The sequence below is a fragment of the mitochondrial genome of Lactuca saligna, assembly GCF_052625555.1.
Source record: "Lactuca saligna strain CGN5271 mitochondrion, complete genome".
Lineage (NCBI taxonomy): Eukaryota > Viridiplantae > Streptophyta > Magnoliopsida > Asterales > Asteraceae > Lactuca > Lactuca saligna.
The window spans coordinates 251,978-270,000 of NC_042406.1; the positions used below are offsets into that span (position 1 = coordinate 251,978).

Sequence of the window (18,023 nt, forward strand, 5' to 3'; positions counted from 1 at the left end):
CTCAGGAATCGACTGGTTCCGAGCAGACTCGTGGAGCTGCAGTTTGGATTATCGTAGAAAGAATAAGAGGAGCCGTCTTAGGAAATGACTTAACTTAAAAGACAGATGACGCCCCAGCTTGACTCGAGATCAAGACTCCTTACAGCTCGCACCAATAGCGGAGCGGCCGGAGATTGATTGAAAAGGCGCAGCCCTGCCGCCCCCCTAGCCTACCTACTCGTGTTCGTAGCTCGATCGGAGGTCAAGACTGTGGTCCGGCGGAAAAACAGAAGTCGTCCGTATCAAGTGATACGTGAATTGCTCAGTAGTGCTTCGCCACTACCGTAGCTGGCGGAAATAGCTTAATTGGTAGAGCATAGCCTTGCCAAGGCTGAGGTTGAGGGTTCAAGTCCCTCCTTCCGCTCCCGGCTTCGTCGTTTAGTGGTAACGAGTGTGCGCCCCTTTAGAGATAGGGGTGAGCAGCAAGCAGCCCCTTGTATAGGGTTCCAAACCTATCTTCCTAATAAGAAGAAAGGGGCAAGCCAAAACCTAGTCCTAACAAGTTGCTGGCTTTTCATCAGCCCTTGCGCGCTAGCCTTTTCCCTTACTAGTAAGGGGCTGCTAGTTGTAGCGCGCATTGTACTAGTGAATAGGAAAAGCGAATTGAGATTACTAATGACGGATGGAGGTTGAGGATAGAACATGTTCGGTCCCTCGCCCTTATCTCCTTCGCCGGAGACTTCAAATGATGGGAATCCTATCGAGAAAGAAGAGGTATAAGCATCGCCTCTCGATCCAATCCGTCTTCCCTGGCCTCCCCAAAACACTCTTGATACGAAAGAGACCTCCCGCCATAGAGAAGAGATCTCAAGTCTGGGTCCCCTCGATCACCCTCCCTTGAACCTGAACTGGTCGAGAGAGATGAACCCGCACCACATTTTATAACCTTCGAACCGAAAGCCCCAACTAGAGATGGAATTCCAGAACCTAAACCACTCCGTTGAGAGCTCCGTGACTCGTTCAAGGGAAGGTCCACCAATGATTGCCATTCTCCCCCTATCTGTCTCTTGATCCCTCATTCCACTAATCCGTTGTTACTTTACTGATTCATTCAAGGCATAGACTCCCTCTTTGTCTTATTAGCGCAGGTGTTCGTCAACGATGAAAGCCGCTTAAGACTCGAAGAAAGAGGGCTAGGCCCCCGGGAGGGCTTTCAGGGACTGGGTAGGGTGGATTATAGAGCTAGGGGCTAAGGTTTGTCCATTGGGATTGGGCATGGACGAACCTCGACTGGGCCAGCATTGATGAAAAATGACAAAAGAAAAACTTCTCCCATCGCATCATTAACCGGTGTAGGATTAAAGATCAGGTCCAGGATTCGAGTCAAATCGACCTTCCCTCTCATCTCAGGGTGAGGCAAGGAATTCAAGCAAATGTTCGTTCTTCAATATCTCGGCTGCTCAAGAAGTTGGACTAGCTGCTCCTCCGACCCGGAGTGGATTCTAGTGGAAGGGCAGAGCAAAGCCTTGCAGTAGGAAGGTGTTCGTTGCTGGGACGGGTTCAAACTGGACTGAAGGGAGGAGGAATTCAATAGTCCTCTCTTCCTGGGGATTCATCACTGGCTAGGGCTTTCGAATCAAAGCATGGGCATCTGCAACTAAGAGGGAGCAGTAGATCGCCGATGGAAGAGCCATGTCAGTAAACTTCTATTGGGACTTCTATGGATTATGGATTCGACTAGAGGGACTCCTAGCAGCAAACTAGTATAAAGGGGCCCCAGACGCAGGAGCCGCCAGCCGGATCGACCAACAAATGATAGGCCAGAGGGATGGGCTCATTCGACTAATCAGTGATCCCTGGGCCTACCTAACACAGATGTCCCTGAAATGAAATAGGGGATTGGTTGATCGGAAAGCTCGGGCAGGAGTAGGACATTCCATACAATTCCGATTCGCTAGCCTCTCAAATCCCATTTTTGAATCGGGGTGAATTCTAAGGTTCCTTATTCCGGTTGTAAAGCGGAAGAAGAGGGAGAAGGGGCACAGCCCCACCAGCAGCCCACGTTTCCGACCCGAAAGGAATTGCAAATGAAAGAAGAATCTGTGTGCACTATCCATGGAGTGGAGTGACTCTTCTGAATCTCCTCTTCTCTATCTCCCCCTTTTTTTTTTGCCTTCGGCTATTACCGGCTGGCAACGCTTGGCCCAACATTGGATTTGTTTGAAAACAATACAACCAAGGTGGCGTTCATTCAATCAAAGCTTTTATGCCCTAGCACTAATGACTCTCTTTGGAAAGAAAGGAATGCAGGGAACAAGTCTTTCCTTTCCACTGGTTCTTGAAAGCTCTCAATCCCCGCTTCTCCCATATTGATTCTCCCTCTCGCATCGGTTCTGCATCAGATAATGAGCCCATGCGCAAACTTTCTCTTTTATTGGCGCCCGATAGGTAGGCTATTAGATTGAGTCGAAAGCCTACCAACGCATAAAGGTTCCGATTCGAGCGAGAGCCCAAACGGGGGAGGCGAGAACATCTTGATCGAAAGCTCCACTGTTCTGAATAGTGAGAAAGACTTTTTCAAATTTGATCAAATCGATCGATAATTTTTTAATATCTTAGGTGGGCCAACCGACCGACCGAGTTGGGCTGGGCGTCCATGTCACAGAACCTTTCTCTAGCCAAGAATCCCATTATTGATCGAATCGAGGCGGATCCAATTCATTGGCAAATGAAAAATCTACCGTTTTCACACTCAGAAAAACCTAGAAAAGAGGAAGAGTCACTAAGACAAGAGCTAGGTAAGCAAGCAAGAAGGAGAGGCTAGAAAAGGCAGGGGCTCTCCATCTCTAGGAAGATTGTGTCCAGGATCTGGTAATCTAAAGCCTTGCTTCTTCTGGTCGGCTCGTATTAGCCTGTGCTTTATTACAGGTAGTCATTCCCCCGTTCCTTTAGTCTTTTCAACGGTACTTGAATCTTAAGTCGCGGTCATGTCTCGCCCCCCCGGTATAGTGACCGGTTCCATGTTTTCCCCGAATTTCATCAGTTCCAGGCTCAAGTGCCTGTTCATCCATCTTCATTCCAAAGGCGAGCATATCCATTGAGTGACTGTAACTGCTATCGTTTACAGTCAATAGTTCTTAACCAACCCTTTCTCTTAGAGCTTTATAAAGCTTGAAGAGAGAATAGGGAGTAAGGGGGACCTTCGCTTCATTAGAAATTGGACCCGGACCTTCTTTCTTCTCCTGCGGAGCCCTGATAAAGTAACCGGCGGCAGGTTAGTAAAGTTCTCCTGCTTGCGGATTTTTCCCTGCGCTGATTCAGGAGCCTTCTTCTTTAGTCTAGGATTCTCAAAAAAGAAAAAAAAACAAAAAAAGAAGCGGCTGGGCGAGAACAAGAAGGGGTCGTCGTCCGGCGGCCGTCTACTAAGCGAAGAGCCGCTCGCTTCCTTTTATTCGCACATAAGATGTGCAGGTTAGGGGAAGAGAAGCAAGCTAGCCCCGCCTACCTCCCATCTATATCTATAGGCGGCAATGGTAAGAGCTGGTAAGCATGGTAACAGTATCGGCGGCCGGGGCCGGTGCTCCGCGTTCTATCTAGGTTCCGCTCTTATGTACGCCCGGGTCTTCAATAGAAGAACCCGTGTGAGTGGGAAGGGATTGAATCATTCATTCATCTTTTATGTCTTCTTCCGTGATCCATTTCATGTCAACTCTAATTAGTTATAAAAAGGCCTACTTTACAAAGGGAACGTAGTTTCCCGGGAACCTTTTCCCGGTAACCGGCCGCATCGGCCCCTTCGTTACCGTCAGCATTTGGTACTCTCTCGATAGCTTCAATAGTTCACTGAAAGCCTTTGGTGTAATGAACCGCAAGCCCTTCAGAAAGAAAGACATAATAAAAAAAAGATAAGAAAGGTTTGGTTACGGGAACCAACGGTGACGAAGGTTACCTACTTTCGGTGGACGTGGAGCCAACGAGTTCAGTCGAACAGCGTAACGAGTCTAAGGTTACAGAAGCGTTCGCCTACTTTGATAGGCATAGCATTGCAAGCAAATAGAGCAGAGAGCTTACCCTTTCTTTCTATTAGAGTCGTGAGCTTGTTGTAGTCGGTCCTAAAGAACCTTTCTGCTTACTTGCTATATCCCCGCGTCCTTGCACGGCTCGGCTCGTTCTTCGAGCCCTGCTTCCCCCTTCCCCCTCTCCCCGTTCTACCGTCCAAAACAGGCCGTATGGAGTATAGCCAAGTGGTAAGGCATCGGTTTTTGGTACCGGCATGCAAAGGTTCGAATCCTTTTACTCCAGATTATGAACACCCGATCGGATCTGTCAAAAACGAGCTGACGACTACAGGGGAAGCGGCTGACTGCAGTCCCTGAGCCCAGCTTGTAGCAAGCCAAAAGTTTGACTTGAGCCTACTTTGCTAAGAGAAGAGAGAGAAGGAAAAGACAGACGGCAGAAAGCAATCCTTCCAACCGCGGAGTTGAACACAACACTGACTTCGGCCAGTTTCTTTCATCAATCTCCTGGCCCTTGCTTAACTCCTTGTTCCGTAAACCGGTCGCTGGTTGATCTGATCGGACCCCGGACACGCGAGAGCCCAGCCCGAGAGGAATGCATGGTTCCCCCTTCATGGGACGTTCGCAGTCCCCCTCCCTCTAATCTAAGCCTACCTCGCTCGCCCAGGCCTGCCGGCACAATAATGGAATGATGGAGCTAATCTGCTTGCTTGTGCAGGCGATGACCGCTCGGCTAGGGCGCGACAGAGGAGCTTCGAGTGACGGGCTGTCGAAGAGCAAAGAAAAAAGTCACTCGAAGCTCTGCCCTTTGCTTTGCCCCGTGCTGTCTTCCTCCAGTTGCCCCCACCCAAGAGGCCTGCAGTCAATTGCCCTTCTCGTTCTCATCAAACAAAAGACAATCGCCTTTTGCCGGCAAGCTAGCCTCGCCTACCTCATCTATAGGCATTTCTATCCGCCCGCGCGCGAGATCAGATCGACTACTCTACTACCATCATGCCGAATTTATTCAATAGGACGGAAAATGAATAGCTTATTCATAATCTTAGAGGCCCTGCACCGCTGCATTCAATTGCATTCAATTGCTCTGTCATAAAGAAAGGGAAGGAAATCTTTTTTTGATCAATCGCCTGAACCTGCCTTTCTTTCTTTGCCAGGAGGGGTGGGCCAATCACTAATGGATCTCTCAACGAGAGCCTCATTCTGTCTAGAGGAAATTTATTAGGTTTAGGTGGATCCGGTTGATTATGCGATTCGGTAGATGATTCGGAAGTTGGTTCAGCGATAGATGTAGTCGATGGGCTAAATCGTCGAACTCCTCATTGCCCCAATCTTCCCTGTAGGCTCCCTGCTCCGCCAGCGCGACAACTGTCCGAATCATTTGACGCTTCTTCTCACTGAGCAGCCCCTCGACTTCTACTTCAGGTTCGGGGAGCTCCGGCAGGGGAACTTGAGTCTCAGCAGAACCTTCCCTTTTTTTATCTCTCCTTTCCCGCGAATTTGATCCATTTTGCTCAGTTGGGGAGCGGAGGTACCCTCGAGCGGTGGCTGGGCAGTGATCTTTGTGGTAGCGGGGGGGAAACAACCCCGACCAGCCGGCCTGTACTGCTAAAGAAAAAGGGCTATGGAGATGAATGCCAGTCTTTATTTGACTAGGTTAGAGAAGATGATGGTCAGACTAATCCAATCAGCGGAAACCATATCCAAAGGCATGTCTGCAATGCGTTCGGCATTCCTCCAATCCCAAGTAGCTCCTTTGTCACTCTACAATCCTCCTAACTTCAGTTATCCAATATTCGCCTTCATAAATCAACATCAGTCCCCTTCCAACAATTCTAAAAATCCATATGCCAGTCACAATACCCATATTAGGTGGATCATGATGCAGAAACTGAGGCCCGAAATGCATATAATCTTGCTATGGCTTCTCACCCCCCGTCTTCCTCTTTCGAAATACGCTACTCCATGAGCCCCGTAAGGGAAGGAGTACATGGTCATTCCTCGATTCTCGATGGGTCTGCTTCTTCCCGTCATCTCAGCTCTCGCCATTTCAACCCATATCTAATGTAGCCCACAGCTCGCCCCAAACCCTACCAGCTTTCCAGGCCATTCAATCCCCGTCATTCCATTTTAGCTCACCTCCAACCGGAAAGCTTTCGCGATGATGTTTTCCGAGAATACATCCTTCAAAAATGGGATTTGGTTGGATGGAGTCTCGCAGAAGAATATCATTTTTATAAAGGGGCGCTACAACTAGCAGCCACTTTCTTATTAGTAAGATAGGTTGCTTGAGCCAATCCTTAAATCGTGGGAGGAAAAGGCAGAAAAGTGAGCCCACCCCAGGCAAATCCACTTCTCGTTATCTTGTTCCTGGTCAAGCTCCCGTACCCGCTCCTTACTCCCATCCTCCCCATCGAATTAAAGTAACGTAAGGAGGGGCCACTATCAATTGAATAAGCGTCTCAAAGAGAATGAGGTCTAGCGCCCCATCGAGAAAGAGCAATAGAACAAGGTGGGAATAAGATCTAAGGTAGGACAACCAAGGGCAATTCAATGGCTTTATGGGAGAATCCTTAGACTTTATGCGTAGGCAGGCCCAGCGGTATCCAATCAATGTAGTCGGCGGAACAAAGGAAAGAGGAATGGGAGACGTTTTAGAGGAAGATCTAAGTACCGAGAGGGAAATGGAGCTCGAATCCATAGCATTCTCCACGCACCCACCATTCGTTAGCAGCGACCTTACCACGCTTACCACCAGCCATTTCACTCGAATCTGTAGTAAGCAGTATCCTTCGCAACTAGAGGATAAATCCTCTTCTTTTCTTTATCTTTCTTGGAATCAAAAACCTTCAGAACCATAGGTGCCACCAACCGAGGCAGAGATTGGAGATACAACGATTGGAGTGCAGTGACCATACCCGAGATAGATCTGAACCGACGGTTGCGGAGAATAGGTGCAACGGGGAATCATGGGAATAACGATAGGGTACGTAGGGAACATGGCTGACCAAGCTCCTTTTTCTAACGATTGAAAAAAGAAAGAGGCCGGTGTTCTTCCCAACTGCTCCAATAAACGTGCCTACACCCCATCCCGTCTGGAGAATGATATGATTGACCGAGAGTACTTATGAAACCCGGCACTGAACTAAGGGTTTGATCTGCGGCCTCCTGAACTGTTCGCATCGCTCTCTTCGGTTCAAGCGAAGGCTATAATTACAGTTCAGATCGACTTCCTAGCGTACGGAATACGGAATGGATTCCAAAGCCCCTCTGTTTTAGCTTAGACTAACGGCACCGATTCCTAGTGCTATAACAGAAACTGCCCTTAACGCGCAAATAAAAGCCCTCACAACACTCGATACCTGCTCCCGCTTATTGATTAGGGTGAGTCACTCAAGTCCCTTGTCACTCGTCCCTCTTTTACGTTTACGAAAATACCGGGCTTTATGCTTTTTTCGGAAACTAAACTAAAGTAGCTCGTCAACCTAAAAACAGAGGACTTCCCTCACTACGAAAGGTGTCCCGTGGATGGCGTACTGATATATCTCCTATTCGTTCTGGATCCAGCTGAAAAAGCCCTTTGCTTTATATTAGCGCTAACGCGCCCCTACAATTGAAAAGACATTCTAGCACTCCTTTTATAATATAAGAAATTGCATGGCTTCGGTTGGTCACTTGCGGGAAATGAAGTCTTTGATGCGCGAGAAGGCTGCCTTCGCAAGGCTTGCTTGAAAGTCCCAACTGAAAGGACGGTTAATAATTAGTAGTTGGCCCGGCTCTCCCTGCCTGCGCTTTGGTTCTCATGCCTCGTTTTGTTGACGTCGTGCGTAGGATAAATGATTTGCACCGGATAAGCATTTGTTACAGTCGCGAAATACGGGCTTTTGTAAAAGTTTTCATTTTCTGATCTACCTTTAGCTAAGAAAATGCCATTGTCCTATGGCTGCACTAAACTTTGAACTGGACTAAACGAAGACAAAGTGAAGTCGAAGAACAAAGTTGAGTCTAAACAATTTAAGAATTCTTGTTTTTACTTTCTAAACAATGGTTAGGCGGAAAGGGTACCCTTAGACCATAAGCCAGTGAAAAAGAAAACCTAGCTAGCCTATAAGCTTCCCTCTCCGATCATTGCTTGACTCGCCATAACCCTTACACCACACCGCCCCTCGTCTTCAAGCTACGGCTACCTGCATGAAAGCCAACCGCTACAATCCTGCTGCAATAAGAACTCGTTATTTTAGCTTGGAAGGACAATAGACTGCCATATCCCATATCTTTTTATTGGATGAGATTAGGGGTCTGTGAGAGCCCTTTCTCTAACTTCGATGCGCTCGCCTCTTTCTTCTCGGAATCCTACGTACCAATGTTGCAACAACCAGCTCTTCCCCAATCAACTCAGGGTATGCAGGTCTCTTTTGCTCCACCACCTCAGGCAACCTTACCACAGTCTCAGCGGGTTCGCCCGTCTCCACCAAATCAAGGCCAACATGGCTATATGCCAAGGCAAAGGCCTAGTCAACCGCCTACTCAGCTTAACCAACCCATGAGTTTGATTTGACCGCTCCGTGTTCTTTTCTTTTTTAAGCCTCTCGAAGACTAATCGGGGGGACTTCTATGTGATTGACCCTTGTCTTGGATTTGACTACTATGTCATCCACATAGTCTATGCATCATCTCATGGAAGATGGCCGTCATAGCCCTCTGGTAGGTTGCTCCGGCATTCTTTAGGCCGAGCCGAATGGCATGACCTTTGCACAGAAGGTTTCCCGCCCCGTGATGAAGGAAGTCTTCTTTTGGTCTTTCTCGGCCAACCGTCTTTGGTTGTATCCTGATAAACCGTCCATAAATGACAGCGTTTTTTACCCCGACATCTCAATTTGGGAGTGGGAAATCGTCCTTGGGACAGGCCTGATTTAGTTTAGCTTTCTAAAAGAAAAGTCCTTCCCATCCTTTTTCGGTACGGGGACGGTTAGAGATCCAATCAGAATAATCCAAGGTCCTAATTCAGCGGGCCGCTTTTTCCTTTTTTCTTTGAAAACTCCAAGTCGGGATGGAGCTTGGAGACTTTCTTTTTAGACCTCTATTAAAGTTATGCTCTACTAGGACTGGATCTAAGCCTGGCATATCGTTATATGACCAAGCAAAGACGTCCCGGTATCGGCTAAGAAATTGGGCAACCCTTGCCCGCCAACTAAAAAGAGCGATTGAGAGTGGATTTCAGGTTCGATAGTGTCGAGAAGGTATTAGCCACCGGTGACCGTACTTTCGTAAAAGCACCATTGGGCGGGGGTTCCTCTTCTCTTCTTCCTCTTGAACCTCGAACAAAAAAAAGATCTCGCCATCAGCTCGACTAAGAGTTCCGAATCAAAAAAGTCAACTGAACTTTACTTAAGACGAAGGAACCGAGTGCCAAAAAAAACCGGTTTCGCTTCAAACTACTAGTAATTAAGACTAAAAGTAAGGAAGTCCTTTTCTTGACTTGGCCTGCGTTCATTATACCTACCCCCTTTTTAAAGAACTTGATTTCAATCTCAACAAAGAAATGAAAGCATAACTCTTTGCTTGTTGTCCTCTTACTTACTCAATTGTGGAGGTCTCTCGGGTGTCTGATCCGATCAGTCTCGTGATGAAGAGAATTCCGATCTTCCACTAAGAAAGGTCTCGTCACGACAACTCAATTTGTCCGGTAAACTACTAGGGGCTCCCCATGGTTTAGTAAAAGGGAGGGGAGATTTGCTCCTCATCCGGGGGTTCATTTAATTCATTATGAAGTCAAAAGTGAAGGTCTTAAAAACTTCATAGAATTCATGATCGGCCATTCCATTTGTGCTTTCAGCAAGTAGGCGACGCGAATCTATTTCTATGCTTCAATCGGATACCAATTGCTTGGATGCGTTTGAAGCCTCGAGATGACTTGCAGAAAAAAAGCTTTCTAGGTTTGTCTTCTGTCTCCGTAACAAATGGTCCATTTATTGATGGGCGAACGACGGGGATTGAACCCGCGCGTGGTGGATTCACAATCCACTGCCTTGATCCACTTGGCTACATCCGCCCCTACCCCCGCACAGGTTTCAGTCTCTATCTACGATCAGATCCTTTCTGAACTCCCCTATGACCGCTATCAAAGAGAAGCTTTTTCCTAGACTATAGTTGCAAGTCTATTGTTCTCTTTCCGAATTAGGTGAAACAAACAAAGAGGTTGGGCTGTTCACTTCATTGATTTGACTGAACTTTACTTAAGATTAAAGAGAGGGGCCGGGCGGGCAGTAAAGGCTCATTTAGTAGACAGCGAGCGAGCAGCAAGCACCTACTCCTATCAAAATGAAAAGCAGCAAGCTGAACTTGAATTGAAGAAGCGAGCCTCTATCAGAGAAAGGAAAGCCGTTGCGCGTTAGCGCATCCGTTTTCTTGCTCGTTAGCGCCCTTCCTTCAGCTGGCTTCGCCTTATCTATTCATCTCTTTTTTCAAATGGAGATTTAGGGATCTCTCTTGTTCATAGATCTTGAAACCAGATCTCTCCCCGGAAGAACCAACACTTAAAGGGTGTAAGCAACGGAAGGTTCTCACCCTGTCCCCGGCATTGTTCTCCGACGATGTCCCCTGGGCGAAAGGGGACACCATTCTCTTTCTTTCTTCAATCGTTCCGATCAGGACAAGTGGGTTGGTTCGTTTCGTCCTCCTATCTACGCAATTCTCTGTCTTCGTTCGTGATCATGTTGGGCGAAAGGTAGTTGTAGAGGAGCGGCTGTGAAAGGGCTCTTCCCCCCTTTCATTGAAGTAGGGAGGGCTTCCTTCCCCACCATTCCGGCCTCTTATTGATAGGGATTTTACCGATGCTGAAGGTAGCTTGCTTACCAAGCCACCCACTTGAGAAGCTGGTCGCTAGAAAGAAGCGACGAGGAAGCGAAGCTGTCTACGAAGCTTTGCTTCTCCCCCTGTAGTCGTAATACTAGGCTCGTCGCTACTTTGATTCAAAAGGTAACCGATGGTTCCCGACTTTCTCTGGTTTCCGCAACCGTAACCATTTTTCCGATTACATAAACCTTTTTTTTTGAATAGCGAGACGCTCTAAAAAAAGTGAAGGATAAGCAACCATTCTAGAAGCGGTAGCTTCCCGCCTCCTTCATTCCTACTGCCTCCTTCGGTGAGAAGTTCCCTTCCTTTTTAGAAAAAAAAATGCCTGATTGGTCTGCTCAGCAAACGTACAAAGTGGACCGCTGTTTGGCTGACCCCCTTCTTCCCATTCGGGTTGGGTTGACCCATAAGTACAGTAAGAAGGAATGGAACCGCTTGAGAGTCGTCTGAAGTTCACACTTGGGTAAAGACGACTTACTTTGGAAACGGAACACGAACCAATTTAAGCGATTCCGGCTTCTTATTGAGCGTAGCGAAATCAAGGTTTATGAGAAAGTCAGCGAAGTTTCTATGATGTTCTACCTTTGCGTAGTCTCGGTCCACAGTGACAGTGGAAGGCTCCGCACCTGAGCCTCGTTAGACTCAGCAGAAGTGTAAGGTGTAAGTGAAGAGAATAGAAGAGATGAAGTCCGCCCCTTAGCCTAGTCTATATCCACAGCTGACGCAACTCCGTACCGACGTCTCACTACTACTTAATTGAATTAATTAACGGCTAAACTTTTTCATAACCTGAGCTTTCCTTAACCAGTTGACCTTACTTCGTAACCTTAGCCTCCCTTTCTTTATAGTTCGACTAAGTGACTTCGTAACCGAAACCTACTTTTTTTCTTACTGTAGCATAGGCCTTCGCCACTTCAAACGGGCGCTTCGCCCCTCTTTTTTTTTATTAGAAAGAGCGGGGCCTTACTTATTCAGGGGGGTGGGGGAACCCGTAGGAAGGGGGGACGAACCGCCGAATTTACATCTGAAATCGCCAACATGAACACAAACGAAATCTTTAATTTCGTATAGAAAGAAAACGAACCACTTCTCTTCTCGGAGCCCACGGAGCGGTATATGAAGAATGGCTTTTTGGTCCCTTTCGTCCAGTGGTTAGGACATCGTCTTTTCATGTCGAAGACACGGGTTCGATTCCCGTAAGGGATAGGTACTCATTCCCGGCCGCTTTCAGTTAGTGTTCATTGCTGAGTGATCGCTCGCTATCTGGCTGGAAAAGGTGGTCCGGAAGCTTCCTCTCTCCCAGCAAGCAAGATGAGATCACCACTTCTCTCGGACTTCCTTTACTTCGTAACCTTAGCTTTAGATGTCCTTTCATAGATTATCGAACCTCCGACAGACAGAATATCCATGCATGCGTTCTTTCTCTCCTCCCCTCAGCCATAGAGTCATCTTTCCCCCCTTTTTTTTTTTAGGCATTGAACCCCACCGCTCCGTGGGGTGCTGAGTGGTGTCCTCCCCTCCCTAATACCTAATACATAGTTCCGTCTATGGAGCCTAAAGCTTCAACCATGGCATAGCAGTAAGCAGTAAGTTGGCCTAGTCTCTCGCCCAGCCTTCGCCTTCTTCAGTGGCCAAGTTGAAGCGTTCAACGGTTCTTCGGCCTACCACCTTTCTCAAGGTTGAGCTTGTTTAATTGAAGCTAATGCTATGCTGCCCTTCCCTTGTTCAAGAGAAAGCGAGGACTTTCTTTTAGCTACCGGCCCAAACAAAAGAGATTAGCCTCTTGATCGATCGATTGATTGGATCGAAGTACGAAGGGCTTGATTGAAGTGTGAGATCAGCCCAAGACTAAGGCCGAGCAACTAGCTGCTGCAGGATTGGACGTCTATCTATCTCACCACGCTCCCCTACTCCTATAAAGGCCGGCAGAAGGAAAGCTCGTTACCGCAGCGCTCGTTCACCCCTTCGGCTTCTTCCATTCAGGTAGTTTTTTTCTTATTGGCAAATAGCGTCTTGAAGTGAAGCGAAGGCATTATTGAAGGAAAGAGATGGCGGGTCGGTCAAGTGCATTCGCTATTCGATTCCATCCTCGATCCCACCAAATTGAGATTCAAAAGTTTGTATCTCTTCTTTACTTTTAAGTGAGAAGGGGGTGACTTCTCTATGTCGCCGTCTCATCAATGAGCGTAGATTGATAGAGATGGCTTTTGTGCCGGTCAATCTGTATCCCATTCTTCAGGTATAGTTTTCTTTGATCACAGATCGACAGTCCTTTCTCCCCCTTTCGTCATAAGGCGTGGTCTGACTCTGAACCATTCCTGTGTTTAGGTCCCTACTAAGCATAATTCGTAAACTATGCAATGGCTATTTGAAGACTTTTTAAAAAGTTTCTCGCAAAGCAAAAAAAATTGAAAACGACCTTACGAGGTAATGCTGAGTTAAACTACTCGTGTTAGCATGGAAGTCAGCCCGCTGATTCCATTCTGCTACTAGGGTTCCAAACCTTCCCCTTAGCTCTATAAAGACCTTTCCAACTCAAGAGATGCTAAAGCTATTGTTAGTTGGTCTTTCTAAGTCGGAAAGAGGGCTTTGGGCAAAGAGCAACTCGAAAGTACTTGACTTCAGTCCCAGTACTGAAAGACGTGACTTCAGGAGTGGATTTCGGAAGGAAAGACTTCGTTTACTTCCTGCAAATTGCTTATGTAAGAACTAGTAGAAAGAAAGTAATTTTGAACTAAATAAGGCAGCATTGATAGACCGTTGAATGAGAATGCTTGAGTGGGAATCGTCTTAGCAACTGGCTATAGACATGACTAAAAGCCGCCGGGAGAGGAGAGACAATCTTTCATGAGAGAGGGACGAGCGAGTGAGAGATTGGGAAAAAAAGAGGTAGGCCTTCTGAGCGGTCATTTAGGGGCCTTGTTAGCGAGCCATCATTCTTCCCTAAGCTGCCAGAGTCCGATCGAAGCGAGCAAGAGATAGAGGAATCATCGCTCATAGATGTGAATTGAGAAAGCAAGCCCTAATTCTTTTTCATCTCCTCGGGCAAGACCAATTATAAGTCGACGTCTTAACCTGACTTCCTAAGCTCAGTTGATTGTTGAAGCAGTAGCTCTGGATCGAGAGCAGGATGCTTACCGTGGGTATTCTTAAAAGGGGAAAGGCTTTTTTTATAGAGAGAGGTATAGGAGAATGGAAGACCAAAGAGACCCAACTCATATCGTACCAAGAACTTGCCATTGACCTGATCAAGCGCTTTAGGGAGATCACCTTCACCCATGTTCCGAGAATAGAAAATCGCTTGGCTGACTCGCCAGCCCTTATGGAATTCATACTCAGCCGCTCTAGTACACATGCTAGTACACCGAAGCACAGAGTCGCTTGTCATCGACATCCGAGCCACAGAGAGCCCTTCCGCCGAACGGGACTCATTTCTCTTCTTGGATGAAGACTATCGGGAGTTGGAACATGATGAACTATCACCAGTCAAGACGAGGAAGATTACGAGGACGATGGGAACCATGGTATTATTCTTTCTACAATTACCTCAAGACGGGTTCATACCGGAGTACGCCACTCGTGGTCAGAGGAGAGCCCGGAGGGAACTTTCCCGACGATTTGTGATCTTGGGAGATGTCCTTTACAAAAGGTCACTCGCCCTTCCGAAATAAGGAGCACACATTGTTGAACAAGCTCATTCAAGTGGGTGCGGAGGACACGTCAACAGCCAAATGCTTGCCAAGAAAATCATGAGGCAAGGCCCCCTATTAAAAGTAAGGGTGTCAAGAGATGTCAGAAATGTAAACTCCTTTTATTTGATGGAATTTTCTTTCAAAATGCTGCATCATGTCGAATGGCGGGTCCATCGTCTATCCCCAAGGTAAGACCCCGAATGAAAAAAACGTACCTTCGAAGGCATGATTGCTGCGATCAGGAGCTGCTTAACATCATTGAGAACAGGAGATCAGAAGATTTGGTGGAGGATAAAGTCAAAAGTGAACCAACACTGGGATCTGATCATAGCCGCCGTGAAGTGTTTGGATGCAAAGGCGATGGTTTTTAGATTCGGCAAACATGAGATGTGTCCTGCACGAAGTACATCGAATTTTGGAGATATCCCGTAATGTCCTTTTTGTACCTAGATAAGGACGACCTCGAGAGAGCAGACGACCAGTAGAGTAGGTGCTCCATCTCGTTCCTGCTGCGTAGGTCTAAGGTAATTCACAGTGCTAGCAGATCAGAAGGAAGTGGGCCCTCACCCTTCTCTAATCTAATAGGGGCAGTGCTACCTATAGAACGGGAATGTTCATCCTCTCTTAAAGTCCGTTATGGATTTCAAGTCGGGAATAGAGCTGTGGTAAGCAATATAGATCGCCCCTGACTCTCTCTCTATAAAAAAAAGCCCTTCTTAATTCTTAACTTAATAAGGCTTCGGCCCTATGGAGTAAAGGGAAGTGCAGATCTGGAGTGTTTGGACGATAAATAAAGGCTTTGCAGCAAGCGGAGTTGTACCGAAATTGAATTTTCCGGGCATACGAGAAAAGAGTCCAGCCGAGCATATTTGTTTGCTAGTTTCTTGATCCCGGAAATCTTGTACTCAGAGTCACGGATAAAGTGGACTACCCAGCTTGATACTTGGTGGATGACCCCCCGTTCTTTCTAGTGGCTTTTTCCCGTCCCTTTTGGGACCATTCACCCTTTTCCCAACCAAGCATAGGTAGAAGCCCTCTTTCCCATACACAACGACGGTTCCAAGCAAGATGAATAGTTTATAGTCGACTCAATATCGGCGAAATCCCCCCATTTAATATCTTTAGTACCGATTCTCTTGTAGTGCACCCTTCATCGAAAGAGTAGGCGGTTGAAAGACCCACCTCTGAATAAAGCCTTTAGGTTGGGAGATCTCAAAGGGGAACCTCGCTTAGCTTATCAGTCCCTGTATTATTCAACTCATCTGTCCACTTATCTTGTCCAAAGCAGAAGGAATTTTGCAATCCTTTGTTTCGAAGGTAATCCGCCAGTCTCTAGACTGGAAAAGATTCAATCCACTTGTTGGCCTGCTTCTATGTCCTGTAGCTTCTAAGGCATTAGCTTCAAAGGGGCTTGTTGGCCCCCTTCTTAGCTCTTGATGTCTGCTTTAAGCTTCGTCGAATAAGGCCCTTACAACATCTTATGAGAAGGGCCTCTCGATACAATTTAAGGCCAGTTGCGTACTTGCTAGAGACGGATTCCGCCATTCCCTGAAACATCAGGGCCCAGAAAAAGATTTGGATGTGGATGATAGAGAGCTTTTTATATATCCCCAAAATGAGAGCTATTAGATGAGAAGAGACTTCGCGCCATGGAACATGCCCAGGTCTACCAGAAAAGGGGCTTTCAAGTGAATTAAAAAATAAGGTAATATAGAGAAAGGTCAACATAGGAGAGAAAGTCTTGAAAAAGATTATTTCCGGACGTGAGCCTCGCCCAAGAGGGAAACTCCATTTTGTGCTCGATCTCTTCTGTCATGCATCATGGCTGGGTGAGTTGTCCCATTGCGAATGAACCTCCGTGCTTCCAATCTGGTCATGCACTTCTTTAAGATGTGGAACCTGGGAGCTTTCCTCTTATAAATAAATAGGGCTAAATCTTTCGTAGGGGGGTAAGGATGGTGCCGAGGTCTTAATAGAAAGGGGTTGATAGTCCCGTCTGCTAGGCTTTTCCGAACTTCCCTTCGCCTTTCTCTCTCTTAGTTAAGGGGGTTTCAGAGAATCATCCGAACGAGATACGGTTGTCAAATGGGGGAAGAGGAACGAGAGGCGTCCCTAAGCTTTCCGGCTCACTAGTAGGTGACGAGGGTATTAAAAAAAAAGGGCTCATTTCACCTGCCCATGCATTCGTTCGGATTCTTCCTTCTTTACCTTTTCAACCCACCCTTACTAGCTAATAGGGCTTACTAAAAAAGCGAATTTCCCTCTTCCTGGTAATGAATTAAGCGGCAGCGAGGAGGTCCGGTTCCATAGCGATTTCGTCTGCTTTTGGAACTTAGATTCCTAGGGACAAAGAAAGTGACTTCGGACTTTTGAATTCTCAGAACCTCCTTCGAATTCAAGAACTTGAGAGGGTCTCACAGGCATCTCTCTTCGAGCGGCAGTGCAAGCTCGGATGGTGTTAGCGCTGGCAGAAAGTCCTGGATTAGTTTGTACCGGTGTAGGTCCCTGAGTGGTGACTTGTCCCCCTTGATGTTGTGGCATTGGATTAGTCTAGATCCCCAGTAGCTTCAGTGACATTGGCGGCTTTAAGGTATGCCTTAACTTCGTTCCAATTGATAAGATTTTCATCTAGATGACATCACGCAAAGTATGACACTCTTCGATGGTACGGCCTGCGTATCGGTGAAATGGACAGAACTTTGAATAGTCGAGACCAGGAGGCCAGGGGAGTGGTTGATCTCTGGGCAGAGAAAGGGTTTTACAGGTCAGAAGGATGGAGAATAGGGTAGGAATGGGTAGGGCTAATGGCGGGTAGTGAGCTCTATTGGGTCCCCAGGGTCGCTTGGGAGCACCTTGTTGCTGCTGAGGATCATAATTGGCCGGAGGCGCAGCGTTGTTATAAGCGGGTCTGGGCGGAGCTTGCGCTGGGTTTTTCGGTTGCGATTGGGTAGGAGGGTTTTTAGGTTGTTAAGTGGGGGGCGGCCCCGGCCCCCTGGATGGCTTGCTGATTCCGGGTGCTCTGTTCTCTCTGTGCATTTAGCTGTGCTTGAACCGCGTACTTGGAGCTGGACTCTTCCCAAAGAGACGACGACCTTCTTCCCGTTGCTCTATCTCATTGTTCCCCCTGATCACTCCGGCGAGCCTGTGCTCATCGGCCATCCCTTCGGGTTCTTCAGTTTCTAACACTGCAAACCGAGAGCCCTATTGCTTATTGCCATCATGTTCTCGCTCACCTCCGTGAATTCCCCCTCTCTGATTTCAATTTATCACTCCGCGTCGTCCCCTTTTCTGACCTATCATCCAAGGACCCTATTTTCGTGAAGGTTTATTTACTACAACATTTTGCTTCTCTTGCTCTGTATCAGTTCTCATAGCATCATTATTGTCCTTCCCTGCACTCGTGTCGGTTTGATTTCAGTCCGTTGTAAACATGACTCGGATCTGTGACCGAATTTACCGCATTAAAAAGAAATAAAATGGATAA

The 18,023-nt window shown here is 47.2% G+C and overlaps 3 non-coding genes across 3 annotated transcripts; all 3 read left to right on the top strand.

The window, feature by feature from the left end:
• The first annotated feature begins 330 nt into the window (after nucleotides 1-330).
• trnG-GCC lies at nucleotides 331-403 on the top strand. Its single transcript has one exon. It is a non-coding gene; the product is annotated as a tRNA-Gly (tRNA).
• A 3,806-nt stretch (nucleotides 404-4,209) lies between these two features.
• trnQ-TTG lies at nucleotides 4,210-4,281 on the top strand. Its single transcript has one exon. It is a non-coding gene; the product is annotated as a tRNA-Gln (tRNA).
• A 7,700-nt stretch (nucleotides 4,282-11,981) lies between these two features.
• Nucleotides 11,982-12,053, top strand: trnE-TTC. Its single transcript has one exon. It is a non-coding gene; the product is annotated as a tRNA-Glu (tRNA).
• The last annotated feature ends 5,970 nt before the right edge of the window (nucleotides 12,054-18,023 follow it).